This window comes from Jaculus jaculus, chromosome 5 (assembly GCF_020740685.1).
Source record: "Jaculus jaculus isolate mJacJac1 chromosome 5, mJacJac1.mat.Y.cur, whole genome shotgun sequence".
Classification (NCBI taxonomy): Eukaryota; Metazoa; Chordata; class Mammalia; order Rodentia; family Dipodidae; genus Jaculus; species Jaculus jaculus.
Genome location: NC_059106.1, coordinates 105065485 through 105083825, shown reverse-complemented (window position 1 = coordinate 105083825; position 18341 = coordinate 105065485). Strand labels below are relative to the sequence as shown.

Genomic DNA, 18341 nt, shown 5'->3' with positions numbered 1-18341 from the left:
TGGGGGTGCTGAGAACTGGGCATAACACTATTAGATACCACCATACCAAAATCTGATGATGACATCGATGAGGAGGGCCCCAAGGACCAGCCAGTGGTCCTTAGTCTTAAAAAGTCTTAAAAAGACTATAGAACAAATTAGAAAAAATGACCCCATACTCTTCCACAACCACTTCACTTTACCCATCCATGCCACCCTACCCACCTCCTGATCTGGGCTGTCCTTCTGGGCTGTGACTTATGTTACACAGACCAAAAGAATCTCAACATGATAAATTCCCCTGACTAGGACCCTTCTCCATCCACCCCCTTACTGACAATCACACAACCATGTGAGCTCCTCCCTGACCAGCCTCCACCACTACGCCATGTCCTTTTGTTCAAGATGGAAGTGGCGCTGCTTTCTGGGCTGCCACTGCTGCTGCCGCAGGCCACCCACCCACCACACATGAGTGAAACTCGAGCCTCAGTGGGCATGGTCCATTGTCTGTCAAGCGATGGGAACTGACATCTCTTGGTCGAGGCCACCCTGAGAATACAGAATGAAGTCCAGGTCAGCCTGGGCTAGAGTGAGACCCTACCTCAAAAAACAAACAACAAAAAAAAGGTCAGATGTTACTAAAGCCTATGGTGGGCTGCAATTTTATGTAAACAATGCCATACTTTGTTACATGGTATCATAAATATAATTACTTAGTTATGTCCTAGGTCAACTTCAACTTACATAGAAGATTATTGAAAACAACAGAATTCTCTCTGAGGTGGTGACTCATAATTTGCCAGGTATTTTTAAAAGATTGTAATATCCTGTTACTTAAGAGGATGAGGCAACTGGTCTGAGTTCTAGGCCAGCCAGCCTCATTAGAGAAACAAAAATTTGCCTTAGTTACTCCTAATAAAAGCATTTCCAAATGTGATAGAGGCATTGAAAAAGAGTATCCCCAAAACGGTTGTCATATTTTGTCTGTATTCATAGACTTATAACTTTAAAAAGTGTATTTCATGGAGTTTATTAATAGGAGATATCTCAAATTAATGGGTTATATAAGATCTATAGGTATATATACTGCTATTATAATGCAAATCTGGTTGGTAGGTAGAGATTTTTGATGCCATAAAATTGTCTTGATCTAGACTACTTGCTTGTCAGTGAGTAATAGGATTAATCAATTTGGTGTAGTTTCTCTTAATAGTCTTACAAGAAATATGGGTAACTATGGGGTGAGATGAGTTGATTGAAGGAACTGAGAATGAATTTTTCAATGTTGGACATAGGATGCTCATTAAATATGCTTTCTGAGTGAAACTTAGATCAGAATGTTAAAGTATATGGATGAAGGTGTGTGTATGTAGGAAAGATATAGGAGATCCAAAAAACAAATTTTTCCTAAAATTAATTTCCTTTTATAAAGAACAGAAAGCTAACTTTCAGGCTAAACCTAAACACCATGCCTAAAGTTAAAGATTTTTCAACTGTTTATAGACTCTAAAGGAAGCTCTAAAAGTTATATAGGGGCATAGACTTAATCTAAATTCAGCTTACATTAGACACAGGTTCAATGCTAGTTAGATCACAAAGTCATAAACCCAGGTGTAGTTCACATTCTTTGGAGGTTTAACCAGATTAGACATAGACGAGACCCTATCACCTTACTTAAAAATGAAGTAAAATAAATTTCGTAGGTAAAAACAAGCAACTTCAGAGTAAGACAAGAAATGTCAGGGCCGTCTCCGCAGGCCGCTCTCCCAAGATGGTGGCTCCTCCGGGTCAGTTCTTTGGTGTTGAGAGCCAGGTGCCATGCTGGACGTGCCAGGAGCTGCGGCTACAGGGCGAAGTGGTAGCCTTTGACTACCAGTCCAAAATGCTGGCTTTAAAATGTCCCTCTTCCAGTGGAAAGCCCAATGGTGCAGACATCTTGCTCATAAACTTACAGTATGTTTCAGAAGTGGGAAATAATTAATGACCAAACAGAAACCCCTCCTCCCCTAGCTTCACTCAATATTAGTAAGCTTGCCAGCAAAGAGCTGATGGAGGAGGAGAAGCTGAGCCAGGCCTATGCAATCAGCGCTGGGTCTCCCTGGAGGGCCAGCAGCTCTTTAAGACCATTCACAAGACCATTAAAAAATAAATGGCAAGAAAAAAACATGGTAGTCATGGAAGAAGTTGTTATTACACCCCCATATCAAGTGGAGAACCGTAAAGGCAAAGAGGGGAGTGCACTGAGTCATGTATGCAAAAGAGTTGAAAAACATTTTTAGAGATGTGGAAAGCCAAAAGATACTGCAGCGCCCACAAGCCCAACAACCACAGAAGAAGGCCGCCCTGTCGTCCTGAGTCCACCCCCGGAGGGCTCTTCCAGCATCCAGCCACAGAGGTAGTAGTGGCTTCAGCGCAGGCAAGCTGGGGGAGAGAAGGGATCTTGTATTTCCTGTTGGCTCTTGTTAAAGGGTCAGCATTTTCAAAATTTAGACTTGAACCAAGAAAACACCCAACAAAAAGAACAAGAGAATAATTTAAAAGTTGAATCATTACTTGACTAACAGACTTTGGTCCATGTCCTTTTCACAGCCCCCTTCTGGAGCAGTCTTCTTGTTAATTTTATTTTTGAAAATTCCTTTCCCATGCTGTCCTTTACCTTTGACTTTCCTTTCTCCTCTCTTTCTGCCATTCTGTTTTTATAAGTGGATACACTTGCCTTCTATGATTGAAGAAACTTTTACATCTTTTCTTCCAAAATAAAAGTAACAAGTTGACTGTGATTCTTAAGTTGAGACCAGAGCAGTAGAGGTCTCACTTTAAATTATTCTTTTTATTTTGTAACTTTTTTTTTTTTTTTTTGCACAGGGCATGCATGGCTTGAATTAGTTTTATTTTTCTTAACTTTAAATATATATATGGAAATCTATATTAAAATGTTCTCTAAGTATTTTCTGCTTCTTTCAGGTCTCTTTTTACTAGATCATGGCCATTCTTCCCACCTCTTTGCTCTGAAAAAAATAAAAATAAAATGAAGAGTAGCCCTTTCTACTGTTGTGCCAAGACCCCTGACCAGCAGCCAAGTCCCCCGGTCACCCAGGAGTCACCCAGAGAACTGCCACAGAAGCCAAGACACTCAAATGTAAAAGCAGCAGGTTTCTTTATTGCAAGCCTAGGCCTGGGTTCTGCCCCCACAGTCTGGCACAGCGGTAGTGAGGGAGAGAGCCCCGACCCTCAGAGGAAAGGGGTTTATAAAGGAAAGGTTACGTCATATTGTAACTTTTAAAATGATTGGTTCTAAGAGGGCACGAGTGGGAATTTCAGAGAGGGTGCGCTTAGGAACTCCAGCCTACTTATCTTAGGTCGTAACTTGTTTGCAGAACCTATTGCAAGAGCGTTTTGCAGAACTTATCTTTTACAAGAGGCCGGAGCTTCCATGGCTAGGTATCTCTGGAATGTCCTTGAAGTGGAGGCTTCCCAGGAATCAAGGGTGGGGGGCGGGCTATAGCTAAGCAAGCACAGACACAGAAGCAAAAATAGCACATTAGTCAGCTAGTTCCTCATCAGAGTCAAAATGGCTGTCTGATTTAAAATGGCAGCACCACTGTCCAGCCACTAAATGAGGTCACAGAAGCCAGATGCAGCACATTGCTTCTCCTTGGTCTCTCACTACCACCCATAGCCAAATAATTAATTTGAGTTAGTTCACAACAAGGATCTCCTGCAGCATTTTGCAGAGCCAGTGTATGCAGATAGGATTTGGCTTTGAGGGTTCCTGATGGCTTTCTAGTTTTAAACTGTGTGTACCTGTCTCACATTTGGCCTCAACCTCAGGATTCCCTCTGCCTTTGTCTTCAAGGTAGTCGAAGAATCTCTCACTGGTCTACCTGGGAGTCAGCGACCCTCCCTCGTGCCTCTACAGGAAGAACTCACTTGCATGGCACATCTCAGCTCTTCATCCTCCAGGGCTGATTTTCTCTTCTAAGAAACCTGGAGTCCATCTACTCCAGCCTTTCTTTAAGTCTATATCCAGAGCCTCTAGCCCAGGAAAAAGCTCGAATGATCTTTAGTTTCTCTTCTCCTGCCACACTCCTGCTTTTCGGCCCCCTCTTACCCCCTATGATCTTACAAGCTGATGTGTTTGTATGTGCTCAGCCAATGGGAAGAAAACCTGGGAAGACTTTCTGGACTTTAGCCCACACCAGTTTGTCTGGTTTGACTATCCTGCTGAGCGCTGAAACTGGCACTTGTTGCTCCTGTGCCCTCAGGGTGGTCTCATGGGACACAGTGTGCCAACACCTGAATATCAGGCACTGAGTGGGACATGGTGATGCTCATGTGACTGGCTAGAGCTTTGGGGGAGGGATGGGGGTTAACTTTTCTTAGCCATGATCTCTTTTCCCTTTTCTTAAATAAATGGATCAAAGCTAAATAATTCAATCCCTACCTTCAAATGGAAATATTTTTGTGTTGTTTAGCAAAAACAATAAAACCCAGTTTTTTTTTAACCATCACTCATGTCTCGGGTTTGTGTGTAATTTAGAGACTCCAGAGAAAGTGGATCCAAGTTATAGAGAAGGGTATGTCTGCTTGGTTGATCTTCTCTTCAATTTCTATGTTTTCTTTCTTTATCCTCTCTTCTCATTCTCTGGGAACTCATCCAGAAACACACTGCAACATGGTTTATGAGAAGGACCCAGGATTCTGAGTTGTAAAGTGACATGGGAAAAAAAGGTGGATCTGTACAGAAGAGTATTCATTCTAGGCTGTTTACTAGAATAGCTGAGAAGTCAACCTGCAAATCTACCTGCCCTTGGTTGAAACTTGATTTCAAAAACAGAGAGGAGCTGGGAACGGTGGTGCACACCTTTAATCCCAGCACCCAGAAGGCAGAGGTAGGAGGATTACCATGAGTTTGAGGCCACCCTGAGACTACATAGTGAACAGGTGAGCTTGGGCTAGAGCCAAGGCCCTACCTTGAAAAACAAAGCAAAACAACAACAACAACAACAACAAAAAGAGGGCAGGAGAGATGGCTTAGGGGTTAAAGCATTTGTCTGCAAAGCCAAAGGACCCAGGTTTGATTCCCTAAGACCCATGTAAGCCAGGTGCACAAGATGGCACATATGTCTGAGTTCGTTTACAGTGGCAGATGGCCCTGGAGTGCTGATTCTCTCTCTCTCTCTCTCTCTCTCTCTCTCTCTTTCTCAAACAAAATAGGGCAAAAAGGGAGGGGGCTGAAGAGATGGCTTAGCAATGATCAAGGCACTTGTTTGCAAAGCCTAAGGGCCCAGGTTTGACTCCCCAGAAACCGGTAAGCCATGCACACAAGGTGGTACACACATCTGGAGTTCAATTTCAGTGGCTAGAGACCCTAGTGTGCCAGTTCTCCCTCTTTCTCATGCACACATCTGCTCTCATAAAATTAAAAAAAAAAAACAAAAAACTGAGAAGACCGGTATCCTGGGGTGCAAGATGATAAAGGAGTAGGAGAGACAGAGGGTGTGGGACTTCCAAGAAGGGAAGCAGAGGGTTTTCCATAGTCAAAGGATCTGGTCTGATTTTAGACAGCTGCAGTAGAACTGAAAGGCTATTCTGTGCTAGAAGGCTGCTGTGGTGGTCAAAGCAGGAAAATGATGGTGGCCAAAAAGTGGTTTTAGTGCCTGTAGGATCTAAAGAGCAACATGGTGAGGCACTGAGGAAGTGAAAATGATGGGAAGCAATAGGAGAGGCAGGGGGTTCTGGGACTAAAGGGGACTCTGGAGGTGCTGGGACTAAAGGCATGTGCCATCATACTTATTTCGACATTAACTTTGTTGTGACGTAAGAGAAGATGAGGGGATAGGATCTATGCCCACAGTGTGTGTATTTGCCTCTTATACAAACCCTTCCTTTATGTGGAAGGAGGCTGCAGTACTATCCTTTGCGCTCAGTAGGGTACTGGGTCCAGGCTCCCCAGTGTATCAAAATGTGGATGCTGAAATCTTTTATGTGAAGTGGCATGTAAAATGCACATTTTCACATATATTTTGTCATCTGTAGAGTACATACACAGGTTGAACATCATCCCTTCTCTGGAAACTTGAAATCCTAAATGTCCAAAATTTGAAACTGAACCAATGTGACACCACAGTGGAAAACTGCACACTTAACCTCATGTGATAGGTTTCAGTCAAAACATAGACATACCTGAAGAGGTGACGCCGCCTTTAGCCCTAGCACTCCGGAGTCTGAGGTCAGAGGATTGCCATTAGTTTGAGGCCAGCCTGGGGCTGCAAAGTGAGCTCCAGATCAGCCAGAGCTAGAGTGAGACCCTACTTCAAAAAAAAAAAAAAAAAAAGGACCCAGCTTTTTTAATTTTATTTTTTATTTATTATTTTTTATTATTAATTTTATTTATTTATTTATTTATTTTAATTTTATTGCATAAAATTAGGGCATATGTGTGAGATGCATGAAACACAAATTATGTTTAGATTTGGGTCCCTTCCCCAAGATATCTGATGTGTATTATCTAATGCAGATATTTCTGGAATCTGAAAATCTGATATCAAGCATTTTAGGAAAGGTATAGTTAGTCACCAGTAATAACTTACTAAAATGTAAATATTATGTAAAGAGCGTTAACACAGACATGATTTTTCTCTCCAAGGACCCACGTACACCAGATGCACAAGATGGCGCATGCGACTGGAGTTCATTTGCAGTGGCTGGATGCCCTGGCATGCCCAATCTCTCTCCTTCTCTCTCTCTCTCTCTGACTCTGTCTCTCTCAAATAAATAAATAAAAGTAAATTTTTTTATGAAAAAAAAAAAGAAATGTCAGGATGCTTAGCTCTCTTATCTGCTATCTCCTTTCACTCTTGCTTAGTGTTATATGCTATTTAAAGTCATGGCAAAGCTGGACTCTGGATAAAGGGATGATGCCCCCTTTATCTCAGACTCCATTCAGGTTTAAGCCATGTGTTCCCCAGACCCTGCCCAGAGACAAAATGGCCAATTGTCTCTGACAAGGAAAAGGGAATGACAAACAGCATATAATTCTGATTCTTTTTATAGTTCCTCTCTTTTGTACATCAAAAGTCACCTCTATCAAATGAAATTTCTCACTAGATAAAGAAGTCAAATAGGTGAACTGAGTCAAGGTATTTGATCAGGTTATAAACTCCTTGCATAAAACAAACATCAGCCTTATCTAAAGTGTATAACAAAGTAAAAACATGATAAAAGACATCAAGTACATAATCTCATCTATCTCACTAATATCAAAAAGGGCAGGATCCCTATATTTAAGGTAATAAAACCAAAGATTACCTTTAAAATAATAACAACCTTTTAGTCCCAAACATTCACCTACCACTTGGGGTCCCATATGCCAGACTCCCACAGAGCAAAGAAGGGAAAGTGGTCCCAGGGGAAGCCCTCCCTCCCCCCAGTTTGGCATCTAAGTGGCCAAGACAGGAGCAAGGGCAGTTAGTGTGACCTTATATGCCATGATGTAAGGTGCATGCCAGGGACTGGGAAAATACTGTGGAAGAACCCGAGCTTGGAAGCCGGCCTTATGGGTGACCATAGATACCTCTCTTGGACCTTCCTTGTTCCAGGAGGCACATAGAATGCACTGTGTGTCCCCTTTTGATTGGGGAGAAAACAGGGAAAAGTTTCAGCCAGGAATGCCATTGCATGCCTTTGATCCCAGCACTCAGAGAGGCTGAATAGAAGGATGACCATGAGTTTGAGGCCACCCTGAATTTCAGGTAAGCTTAAGATAATAATAAGAAATTACAAAAACTGGTAACCAAACCAGATAAGAACTTTAAAACAGCTGCTCCAGGAGGCATCTTCTGTCTTATTATAATTGGGAAACAAAGAAAAAAAGTCTAGAGAGGGTGAAAAAGAGAAAGATAGATATTACCAGGACATCATGATAGTAATGAAAGGTTGCTCAGGGAAGGGCATTTAATTGGATAAAATCTAAAATATGTTTACCTGCTGCCAAGGTTTAATAAAAAAAAACTGAGTCTTATTATTAAGGCCTCACTCATTAACAGCTCACTGATGCTAATTTGTTATGGTTTAACGGTTATAAAAACTGGCATTAAGACTCTCATAAAGTGAGTTAGGGTCCTCTACTCATCAAGATTTTAACCATTGAAGAAATTGACTCTTAAGATAAAGGTTCACATATAAGTGTTTAAGTTCCAAAGATGAGGTACTCATACCTAAAGACATTTTGACTTCAAAGGTACCTTTTTTTTATTCTAATTCTAATTCATCACTAAGTTTAATCACTTAGGTTTAAGTGATTTAATTTTGGTCACTATAACCTTTATGCTTCTGTTAGGTAAAATATGTTGGGATAGCTTGCTTAAGCTTTATTAAATTTAAGTCATGGGTAAAACATAAACTTGTTTTATGTTAATAAAAATTTCTATTGTAAATAAAATCAGTGGCTATTAAGATTAAGCTAAAAGAATTAGTTGTCAAATGGTGTTTTTTCTTTCAAAACAGATTTGTTAAGGGTTGTATTAGAGCTTAGCTGTTTTGGCTCAACAAAGACCAGATTCTGCTCTATTATATGTAAAGTGACTGTCTCATTTCTGGCATCTCAAGTCCAGTGCTTATAATAAAATTAACTCTTAAGACATATTCCCTACTTAAGCTTACAGCCTCGTGCTCAAATAATGATTCTCATCTGAGAGAAATAATTTCAAGCTCTGTGGTTCTGTTTCCAACATTCCCTGGGTAATTAGTGCCCACACAAGTATCTGAACTAATAAAAGTTGTTTTCAAACACAGGTGCTAAGACTTTATACTGTCTTATTTGTCCTTTTCTGACAATTTCTAGGCTAAATTAATTGGTTAAATTTGCATTATAGGTTCTGCCTGCATTTATAACTATTAGATAGTGTGGTGGTTTGATTCAGGTGTCCTCCATAAACTTAGGTATTCTGGATGTTAGGTTCCCCAGCTGATGGCATTTGGAAATTAAAGCCTCCTGGAAGTGGTGTATTGTTGGGGGTGGGCTTATGAGTGTTATAGCCAGTTTCCCATGCCAGTGTTTGGCACACTGTCCTGTTGCTATTGTCCATCTTATGTTGGCTAAGGGGTGATGCCCACCCTCTGCTCATGCCATCGTTTTCCCCTGCCATCGTGGAGCTTCCCCTCGAGCCTGTAAGTCAAAATAAACTTCTTTTTCCCACAAGCTGCTCTTGGTTGGGTGTTTTCTACCAGCAATGTGAACCTGACTGCAACAGATATTTAAAGGCTACATGCCTACTTTCTATGCCTCAGATATGGCTTATGCTGCACAGTACATCAAAATTTTGAAAGGTTGGACAAAATGATTTTAAGAAGCTCTTGTGCCATTCTTTAACTAATTCTATTTCAGTAATCAGATGTACTCTATATGTACATACACCCAGACTGCTGTAACTTCCTATGTAGAAGCCAAAGCTAATTGAAAGCATGACAGCAAAAGGCCTGTTCTCCCAGGTCAGGAAGCCACTAGAGATGATGGGACATTGCTACACTGGCCCCTGGTAAGTCACTTGTCTTCCTGAGCAGAGAGGATACTGAGACCCAAACAACAACAACAAAAATTGATGTATAGTCTGAAACAAGAGAGTCACAACTGAAGATCAATCAGTCCGCCTGACTTCCCAAAGAATGGCCCCTGACTCCTCCCAACATACAGAAAACACCAGTAAGCTACAGGGCCACTGCTGGGTCCCTAAAGTCTCCTGTGGAGAGCCATTAGTGACCTCCAAAATTAATCCTTGATTAAATTTTGGCTATCTGCTTGGTTTTAAACATTCAAAGAGATATGTATAACCAAAGATAACGAAATACCTCAAATATATAAATGGCCTATTAAGTAATACAACAAGAGCTTTTTAAGAGGGGAAACAAACAAGACCTTAAGACATGTTTTCCCCATGTCTAATCATTCTAATTCTATAATAAGGACAAACATCTATAGATGTCAAAAGGGTTATTTTCAAATCTAGAATATATATAGATGACTCTGCCTAAAGGTCACTTAATTCAAAAGACCTCCTTATACTGGGAACAATGGTGAATCTCTTCTAACTAATGCCAGGGCATCCTCAAGTAAGTTCTGAGACCAAACATATATTTGTACAGCCTTTAATGGGCCCAATGGTTCTATGGTACCAACCTTTGGCCCTGACTAGCCCCTGGATGAATTTTAATAAGGTGTAAGCATGGTGGTGCATGCTTTTAATTTTTTATTTATTTATTTATTTATTTATTTATTTGAGAGCGACAGACATACAGAGAAAGACAGATAGAGGGAGGGAGAGAATGGACGTGCCAGGGCCTCCAGCCTCTGCAAACGAACTCCAGATGCGTGCGCCCCCTTGTGCATCTGGCTAACGTGGGACCTGGGGAACCAAGCCTCGAACCGGGGTTCTTAGGCTTCACAGGCAAGCGCTTAACCGCTAAGCCATCTCTCCAGCCCCCCTGGATGAATTTTAAAAGGTACACTCTGGAAGGCTATTATCAAGGTTAAATGTTGTGTATATGTTTCTGATAACTCTGCTAATATCTCATCTGTTTTACAAGCCATACGGAAACAGGTTTTGGCCATGTCAAACATGACTGTGCCATTCAATGAACCATTCCAGAAGAAAATCTCAGCCAGCTCCATGTTCAGATGGTCCTAAGACAATCCAATTCCATGTATCTGGGTTTCCTTGAAAACTCCCCAATGCCTAGAAGTCCATAAGGATAGTCCTGAAGGCAACCAGTTTGCTGTGTGCTCACTTCTCATTGACTCCTTACTTTTATTCTTTCTCTCCAGTGTTCTTTTCCAAGACTCTAGTGAGATATTGAAGTCCCTTACTATGATGTTATTGGGATTTATTTCTGGTTTGTTGTCAAGTAGATTTTGCTTTATAAAATGCACCTATGTTTTGGTGAATTTAAATCTATGATTGTGTTATTCTTTTGTTGAATCATTCCCTTGAGTATGAAGTGGCCTTCTTTGTCTTTTTTTTTTTTTTTTTTTTTTTTTTTTTTGGTTTTTCGAGGTAGGGTCTCACTCTGGTCCAGCTGACCTGGAATTCACTATGTATTCTCAAGGTGGCCTTGAACTCACAGCGATCCTCCTACCTCTGCCTCCCGAGTGCTGGGATTAAAGGCGTGCGCCACCACGCCCAGCCTTCTTTGTCTTTTTTGATTACTTTTGGTTTGAAGGCTATTTTGGCAGATATTAGTATGACCATACCCACTTGTTTCTTATTCATGTTTGCTTGAAAAAATCGTTTTCACCCTGAGGAGGTGTTTATCTTTAATGGGAAGTTTGGTTTCTTGAAGACAGCAGGTGGATAGATACATTTTTCTGATCCATCCAGTTAACCTGTGTCTTTTGATTGTGGAGTTGAGACCATTGTCTAAAATTATAACTGAGAGGTTCAACTTAATCCCTGTCATGGTAAAGGCTTTGTGGGGTTTGGTGCTTTCTTGAGCTTTGTACATTTTCCTGTCCTAATTTCTGTTATTGTTTTTCCATTTTGTTGGCTCTTGAGGTTGGTTGTTTGAGTCTTCTGTGTGGATTATTCCCTGAAGTACTCTTACAAGGGTTGGCTTTGTTCTCACATACAGTTTTCTTTCATCATGGGAAGTTTTTCTTTCATCTTCTATTATGAGGTATACTTTTGCTGGGTATAGTAGTTTGAGTTGGAGGCCAACATTTTTTAGATTTTGGAGTACATTCCAAGCACCTTTTGACTTTTTAAAGTTTCTATTGAAACATCAGAGGTAATTCTCATGAGCTTAGCTCTGTTTGTAATGAGCTGTTTTTCTCTTGCTGCTTTTAGCATTCCCTTAGTTTTCATTGTTTAGAGTTTTAAGAATTATGTGTTTGGAGTTTTTTCTTTGGTCTTATCTATATTGTGTTCTGTGAGCTTCTTGTATCTAGATGGGTTTCTCTTTTGTGACAATAGGGCATTTTTCTTCAATGATTTTGTTGAAGATGTTCTCCATGCTTTTAGCCTATATTTCTTCCCCTTCTTGTATGTCCATGATCCAGATTTTTGGTCTTTCTAGGGATTCCCACAGTTCTCTCACATTCTGTTCACATGATATTTTGAACTTAGAATAGTTTTTGAACTCCCAGTCATTTTCCTTTGTTTTGGTTTTGAGTTCTGAAATTCTGACCTCCACACGGTTTACTCTGTTAGTGATGATTTCTAGGAAGACTTTTATAGGACCTAGTTGGAGCTGGAGAGATGTCTTAGCAGTTAAGGTGCTTGCCTACAGAGCCTAATGACCTGTGTTTGATTCCCCAGTGATCACATGAAAGCCAGATGCACAAAGTGGCACATACATCTGTTCATTTGCAGCAGCTGGAGGCACTGGTTCATTCATTCTCTCTGTCTCTCCTATCTCTCTCTGTGTAAATAAATAAATAAAAATATTTTAAAAGAATAAGTTAGGGCTGGAGTGGTGGCTTAGTGGTTAAGGAACTTTCCTGAAAAGCCAAAGGATCCAGGCTCAATTCCCCAGTAATTGACCATGTAAGTCAGATGCACAAGGTGGTGCATGTGTCTGGAGTTTGTTTGCAGCAGCTGAAGGCCCTGGAGTGCCCATTCTTTCTCTCTCTCTCAAATAAATAAAATAAATTTTTAAAAATTAAATAAAACAGCTATTCTTTGGTTTTCTGTTGCATTTTTCTGCAGCATATTCTTTTACTGAGTTCCATTTTCAGGTCCACATTCGATTTTTTTTTTTTTTTTTTGAGGTAGTGTCTTGCTGTAGTCTAGGCTGACCTGGAATTCACTATGTAGTCTCAGTATGGCCTCTAACTCACAGTGATCCTCCTACCTCTGCCTCCTGAGTGCTGGGATTAAAGGCATGTGCCACCATGCCTGGCTTTCCATTTTCTTGATGCTTCTTGCAATTCATTTTTACATTAGATCATGTACTAATTAAGCTTAATCAACTGATTTTTGAGATCCTCTATTTGTTGACTCTCCTTCAATTCATTTATCTAGTTATTAAGGGCTCTCTAATTTTCTTCAATTATGTTGAGATGAATGATGAGAATGGTCTGTTGTCATTGATAGTTCTGTTACATTTCATTATGTGGTTGTTGGTTTTTTGATGATTTTCTTTTCTTTTTTATTTTTTTATTTTAATTTTTGTTTATTTTATTTATTTATTTGAGAGCAACAGACACAGAGAGAGAAAGAGGCAGAGAGAGAGAATGGGCACGCCAGGGCTTCCAGCCACTGCAAACGAACTCCAGACGCATGTGCCTCTTTGTGCATCTGGCTAACGTGGTTCCTGGGGAATTGAGCCTTGAACCCAGGTCCTTAGGCTTCACAGGTAAGTGCTTAACCGCTAAGCCGTCTCTCCAGCCCTGATGATTTTCTTTTAATTCTGTTAGCCATTTGTTCATGGTCTCATTAAGTTTGTTTAATAAGTTTATCATGCTTTCATTCTGGGATTCTATGTCTGATGTCTCATCATTGTTTTCATTGGAGTCTTCCATTGTAGGCATTTTTGATGGAGATCTCTTGGCTTGTTGTCTTGCATTGTTTTTTGTTTGTTTTTACATTGTGGTTTGTCCCATCTTGGGGGTAGATGTCTTATTAAGGATGTAACTTTTGTGAGATCTTCAGTGAGTGTTCTGTTCTGGCTTGATCCAAACAGGAGTGGGATGGCATTCTATCCACAGGTTTTTGTTGGGTGCCCTTGGGTCTGGAGAGGGTCTTCCTTATATGTGCTGTCTCTTAAAGGTTCTGGGTGAGACCCTAGAAGGCCTGGCCAAGTCTATGGCCAAGCAGGGTCCTGTTCTCCCATGTTGCTTGCTTGCTAGCCTTTGGTGGTGAGATTGGCTGCAGCTGCTGGTGGCAGGCTCAGCGGGTGAGAGCATTCTACTATTGGAACTGGTCTTTAATCAGGGTGTATGGGGGGCTGTCTGGAGCACACAGTTGTATGGATGGTCTGGGTCTCTGTGACCCTGCCCCGAACTCATTGACTATGCAGGAGGCATTAGTGCTTTGGTGCATACCATTTTGCGTGTGTGGAGTAGGCAGGTTCCTTGCTTATGCAAGCTCTTACACTTATTGTTCAGTGTGTGAGATTCAGGCAGATTGCCCATTTGTCTTGCTCCCTCCAGGATGACAGTGTGCAGTGGTCTGGTAGACCCAGCTCCTGTGCCCTCACTGCACTGCTGTGGAGGTCAGGTTTGTCCTACCTGTACACAGACGTTCTGAGCTGATGCCTGTTTGTGGGCAGTGGGGGAGGTGGGATATGGCCCCCAGCTATGCTATGCCCATGGAGCTGGAGGTGGGGGAGGAGAAACGTATGTTTGTGTCAAAGTAAATTGGGCTACTGGCCAGCATAAGTGAGTGTCCCCGTTTCCCCTTCCCCCTGCCTCACCCCCATCACCGCAGCTGTGCAGTCTGTGGATGTTGGGCTGGTCCCACTCATCTGAGCACACTAGTTACTCCGAGCTAATCACCTTCTGATCACCTCAGCTGCTGCCTGTGTGGTCAGGGAGACCTTCAGCTGGTGTGAGCCTTCAGCTGTGCCCCACCCGTGCAGACCAGGGGTACAACTCACTGTGTGTGCGTGGATCTCAGGCCACTTGTCTGCAAGAATTCGTGCCCTAGCACAGCCACACAGCTTGTGGAGGCTGGACTGGCACTGCTCTTGAGCACACCACCTGCCCTTGTGGGCTGGTCCCCAGTCTGAGAGTTCAGTTCGGGGTTGTAGAGAAAAGATTGATCACCTGCCTGCCCCGCAGCAATCCGAGGGGCGGGACGGTGGGGGTTAGGCAGGCACCAGGAACCCCAGTATGAGAAACTGGTAGGTTGACTGCTTTGGCGCCTTAGTCTCAGAGCACAGAGAGTGTAGAAATCAGCAGATTCCCATATGTGCAATCCTGAGTCGGCCCAGTGGGTGGGTGGGGGTCTAGTAGATTCCATCTAGTACTGGAGCCACAAAATCTTGCCTCCTTTCTCCCCTGAAGTTCTAAATCCACCATTTTTATTGTCTTTCGTTGTTTTCTGTCCTCTTTCATCATCTATGGAAAAATGTTGATGGGTCTAATATTTTGCAAGTCTTGTGTGCAAGTAATGACAGTCACTATGAGGACATAAATGCAATAGCTACTATATGTCCAGAAAACAGCATTTCAAAGCATGAAAGCACTTCTTACCCTCTGGCTCTTAATCTTCGTTTTATTTATCTATTTACTCACTTTTTTATGAGAGAAAGAACTGGCATGCTAGGGCCTCCAGCCACTGCACTTGAACTCAAACAGGTGCACCACTTCGCACACATGTGCAACCTAGCACACTTGTGTCACCTTGTGCAGCTGGCTTAGGTGGGACCTGGAGAGTCGAACATGGGTCCTTGGGCTTTGCAGGCAAGCACCTTAACTGCTAAGCCATCTCTCCAGCCCTTGACCTTCTTTTTATTTATTTATTTGCAAGGGGGGGGGGGGTGAGAATGGGCATGTCACAGCCTTTAGCCACTGTAAATGAATTCCAAATGTGTGTGCCACTTTGTGCATCTGGCTTTATGTGAGTACTGAGGAATTGAACTCAGGTCGTGGGGTTTTGCAGGTAAGTGCCTTAACCATTGAACATCTGTTATCTGGCTTACGTGGAGAATTTAACCTGGGTCCTTAGGCTTCCAGGCAAGCACCTCAACTGCAAGCCATCTCTCCAGCCCCCAGTTTGTTAGATAACAAGGTGGCACATGCATCTGGAGTTTTTGCAGTGGCTGGAGGCCCTGGTGTGCCCATTCTCTCTCTTCCTCTCTGTCTCTCAAATAAATATTTTAAAAAACTAACAAGCTGTCAAGAACAGAGGCTGCCATACATGAGTATAATGCACTTATTACTCAGCATAATTACACAGAATTAGACAGAAGGCTGCTGTTTGCAGTCTATTGTATGCAGTCATAATTGGTCAAAAACTGACTGTTGAGTGCTCAGCCCTATATGGGACTCCTAAGGGGAGTCTCTCAGGGGCAGAAGGAATGTAAGATCTAGATGTTGGGAAGGCTTTGGAACTCTCTTGCTTGGGCATGACGTGGACATTCCACTACTGAACCCACAGCAACTCTGGTTATCTGCATAAGACAGGGCCAATCTGTCATGGATGTGAGAGGTGTTTTAGAGTCCCTGGCCCTTCCTTAGGAGCTATTGGTAGCCAATGGTTGCTGAAGGGAGGTGCAATCATTTTCCTCAATGATGTATCTCCATTAGTATGTTTGGAGAATAAGGGGCTCAGGGGCTGGGGAGATGGCTCAGCAGTTAAAGGTGCTTGCCTGCAAGTCTGCTGGCCAGAGCTCAATTCCTCAGCATCCATGTAAAGTGGCACATGTTTGTTTGTGATCCCACAGTGCCTATGGCAATGGGAAGCAGAGTCAGAAGGATCTGGAAGCTTGTGGGCCAGCTAGATTGGTACACACTAAGCTGAGATGGTATAGCGTTTAAGGCGCCTGCCTGCAAAGCCCAAGTATCTGGGTTTGATTCCCCAGTGCCCACATAAAGCCAGATGTACAAAGTGACACATGTATCTGGAGTAAGTCTGCAGTGGCTCGAGGCCCTTGCATGCCCATTCTCCATCTCTACTTGCAAATAAATAACACTATGTAAAAAACAAACGAAACAAACAAGGGAGACCCTATCTCAAGCAAATTGGAAGGAGAGGACAAACATCCTCATGTCCTCAGACCTCTACACATGCAGCATGGAATTTGCATGCCCATACACACACATGTACACATGTAACACTACCCACACATAATAAAAATGGGAATCAGTGGGAGAGGAACCAGAGTATAATGGGGATTTATGTGATCAAATCACAATATATTTATGTAAATGTATGATATTGTAAAAAAAAAAAAAACCTGTCAGCGTGATGGCACATGCCTTTAATCCCAGCACTCAAGAGCCAGAGGTAGGAGGATCACTGTGAGTTCAACGCCAACATGGAACTACAGGGTAAGTTTCAGGTCTGCTGGGGCTAGAGATCCTTACCTTGAAAACAAAATATATACAGCATCTCAACCTTGGCCTGTGATTCATGATAGGACTAGAAGATGGCCAATTCTTGTCTTAGCCTTGGCATATAGTAGATAATCAGAAAGATATATTTTTTTAACTTGGAAAAATACTCAGATATCCCTTGCATTCTTATTTGCACATGTGCACATACATGTGCATGTGCCAGTTTCTGGCTGCTACAAATGCCAAATGCATGCACCACTTTTTGTGTCTGGCTTTATGTGGGTGCTGGGGAATTGAACCCTGGCCCCAGCAGGCTTTACAAGCAAGCACCTTTTAACCTCTGAGCAATCTCCCCAGTCACCAGTGATTTTATTTTGAGGGGAGGGATTCCCATTATTATTTCCTTTCAGTTTTTTTGAGGTAGAGGCTTGCCCTAGTCCAGGCTGCAACCTGCTTACAATTACCAAAGAGAAAATACAAAGGTTTTTCTTAAAAGAAACTTAAAAAATATATTTTATGCTTATTTGTTTGACAAAAGAGGCAGAGAGAGAGAGAGAGAGAGAGAGGGAGAGAATGGGTATGTCAGGGCATCCAGCCACTGCATGTGCCACCTTGTGCATCTGGCTGATGCGGGTCCTGGGGAATTGAACCTGAGTCCTTTGGCTTTGCAGGCAAGCACCTTAACAGCTAAGCCATCCCCCCAGCCCCCAAGAATTGTTTTTAAATGCATGAACAGTGTGCCATGTTTAAAGCACTCACAGGCTACTGCAGTGTTCAGATGCTCTTTCCTCCTTGGTGCTCTCAGCAGAAATCACACATTTTCCATATAGAAGATACAGAGCTGGAAGTCATGCTTACAGTTGGAGGAGGCCATCCCCAATCCCATGGCAGTATCAAAAGATAATGGACACATTCAAGTTTAAAAAAAATATTTTTGGGGGGGGGGAGGGAGGGAATTACCATGGGATATTTTTTCTTATAATCATGGAAAATGTTAATAAAAATTAAAAAATAAAAAAAATATTTTTTAGAAAAAAAATTTTTTTTTTTGGTTTTTCGAGGTAGGGTCTCACTCTGGCTCAGGCTGACCTGGAATTCACTATGTAGTCTCAGGGTGGCCTCGAACTCATGGTGATCCTCCTACCTCTGCCTCCCGAGTTCTGGGATTAAAGGCGTGCGCCACCACGCCTGACGAAAAACTTTTTTTTGAGAGAGAATGGATGTAACAGGACCTCTAGCCACTGCAAACAAAATCCAGATGCATGTGCCATTTTGTGTATCATGCTTTATGTGAGTACTTAGGAACTGAACTCAGGTCGTGGGGTTTGCAGGCAAGCACCTTAACCATTGAGCTGTCTCTCCAGCC

At 42.2% G+C, this 18341-nt stretch overlaps 1 pseudogene; it reads left to right on the top strand.

Annotated features, from left to right (window-relative positions):
- Positions 1 to 1750: 1750 nt before the first annotated feature.
- LOC101601304 lies at positions 1751 to 2334 on the top strand (annotated as a pseudogene).
- The last annotated feature ends 16007 nt before the right edge of the window (positions 2335 to 18341 follow it).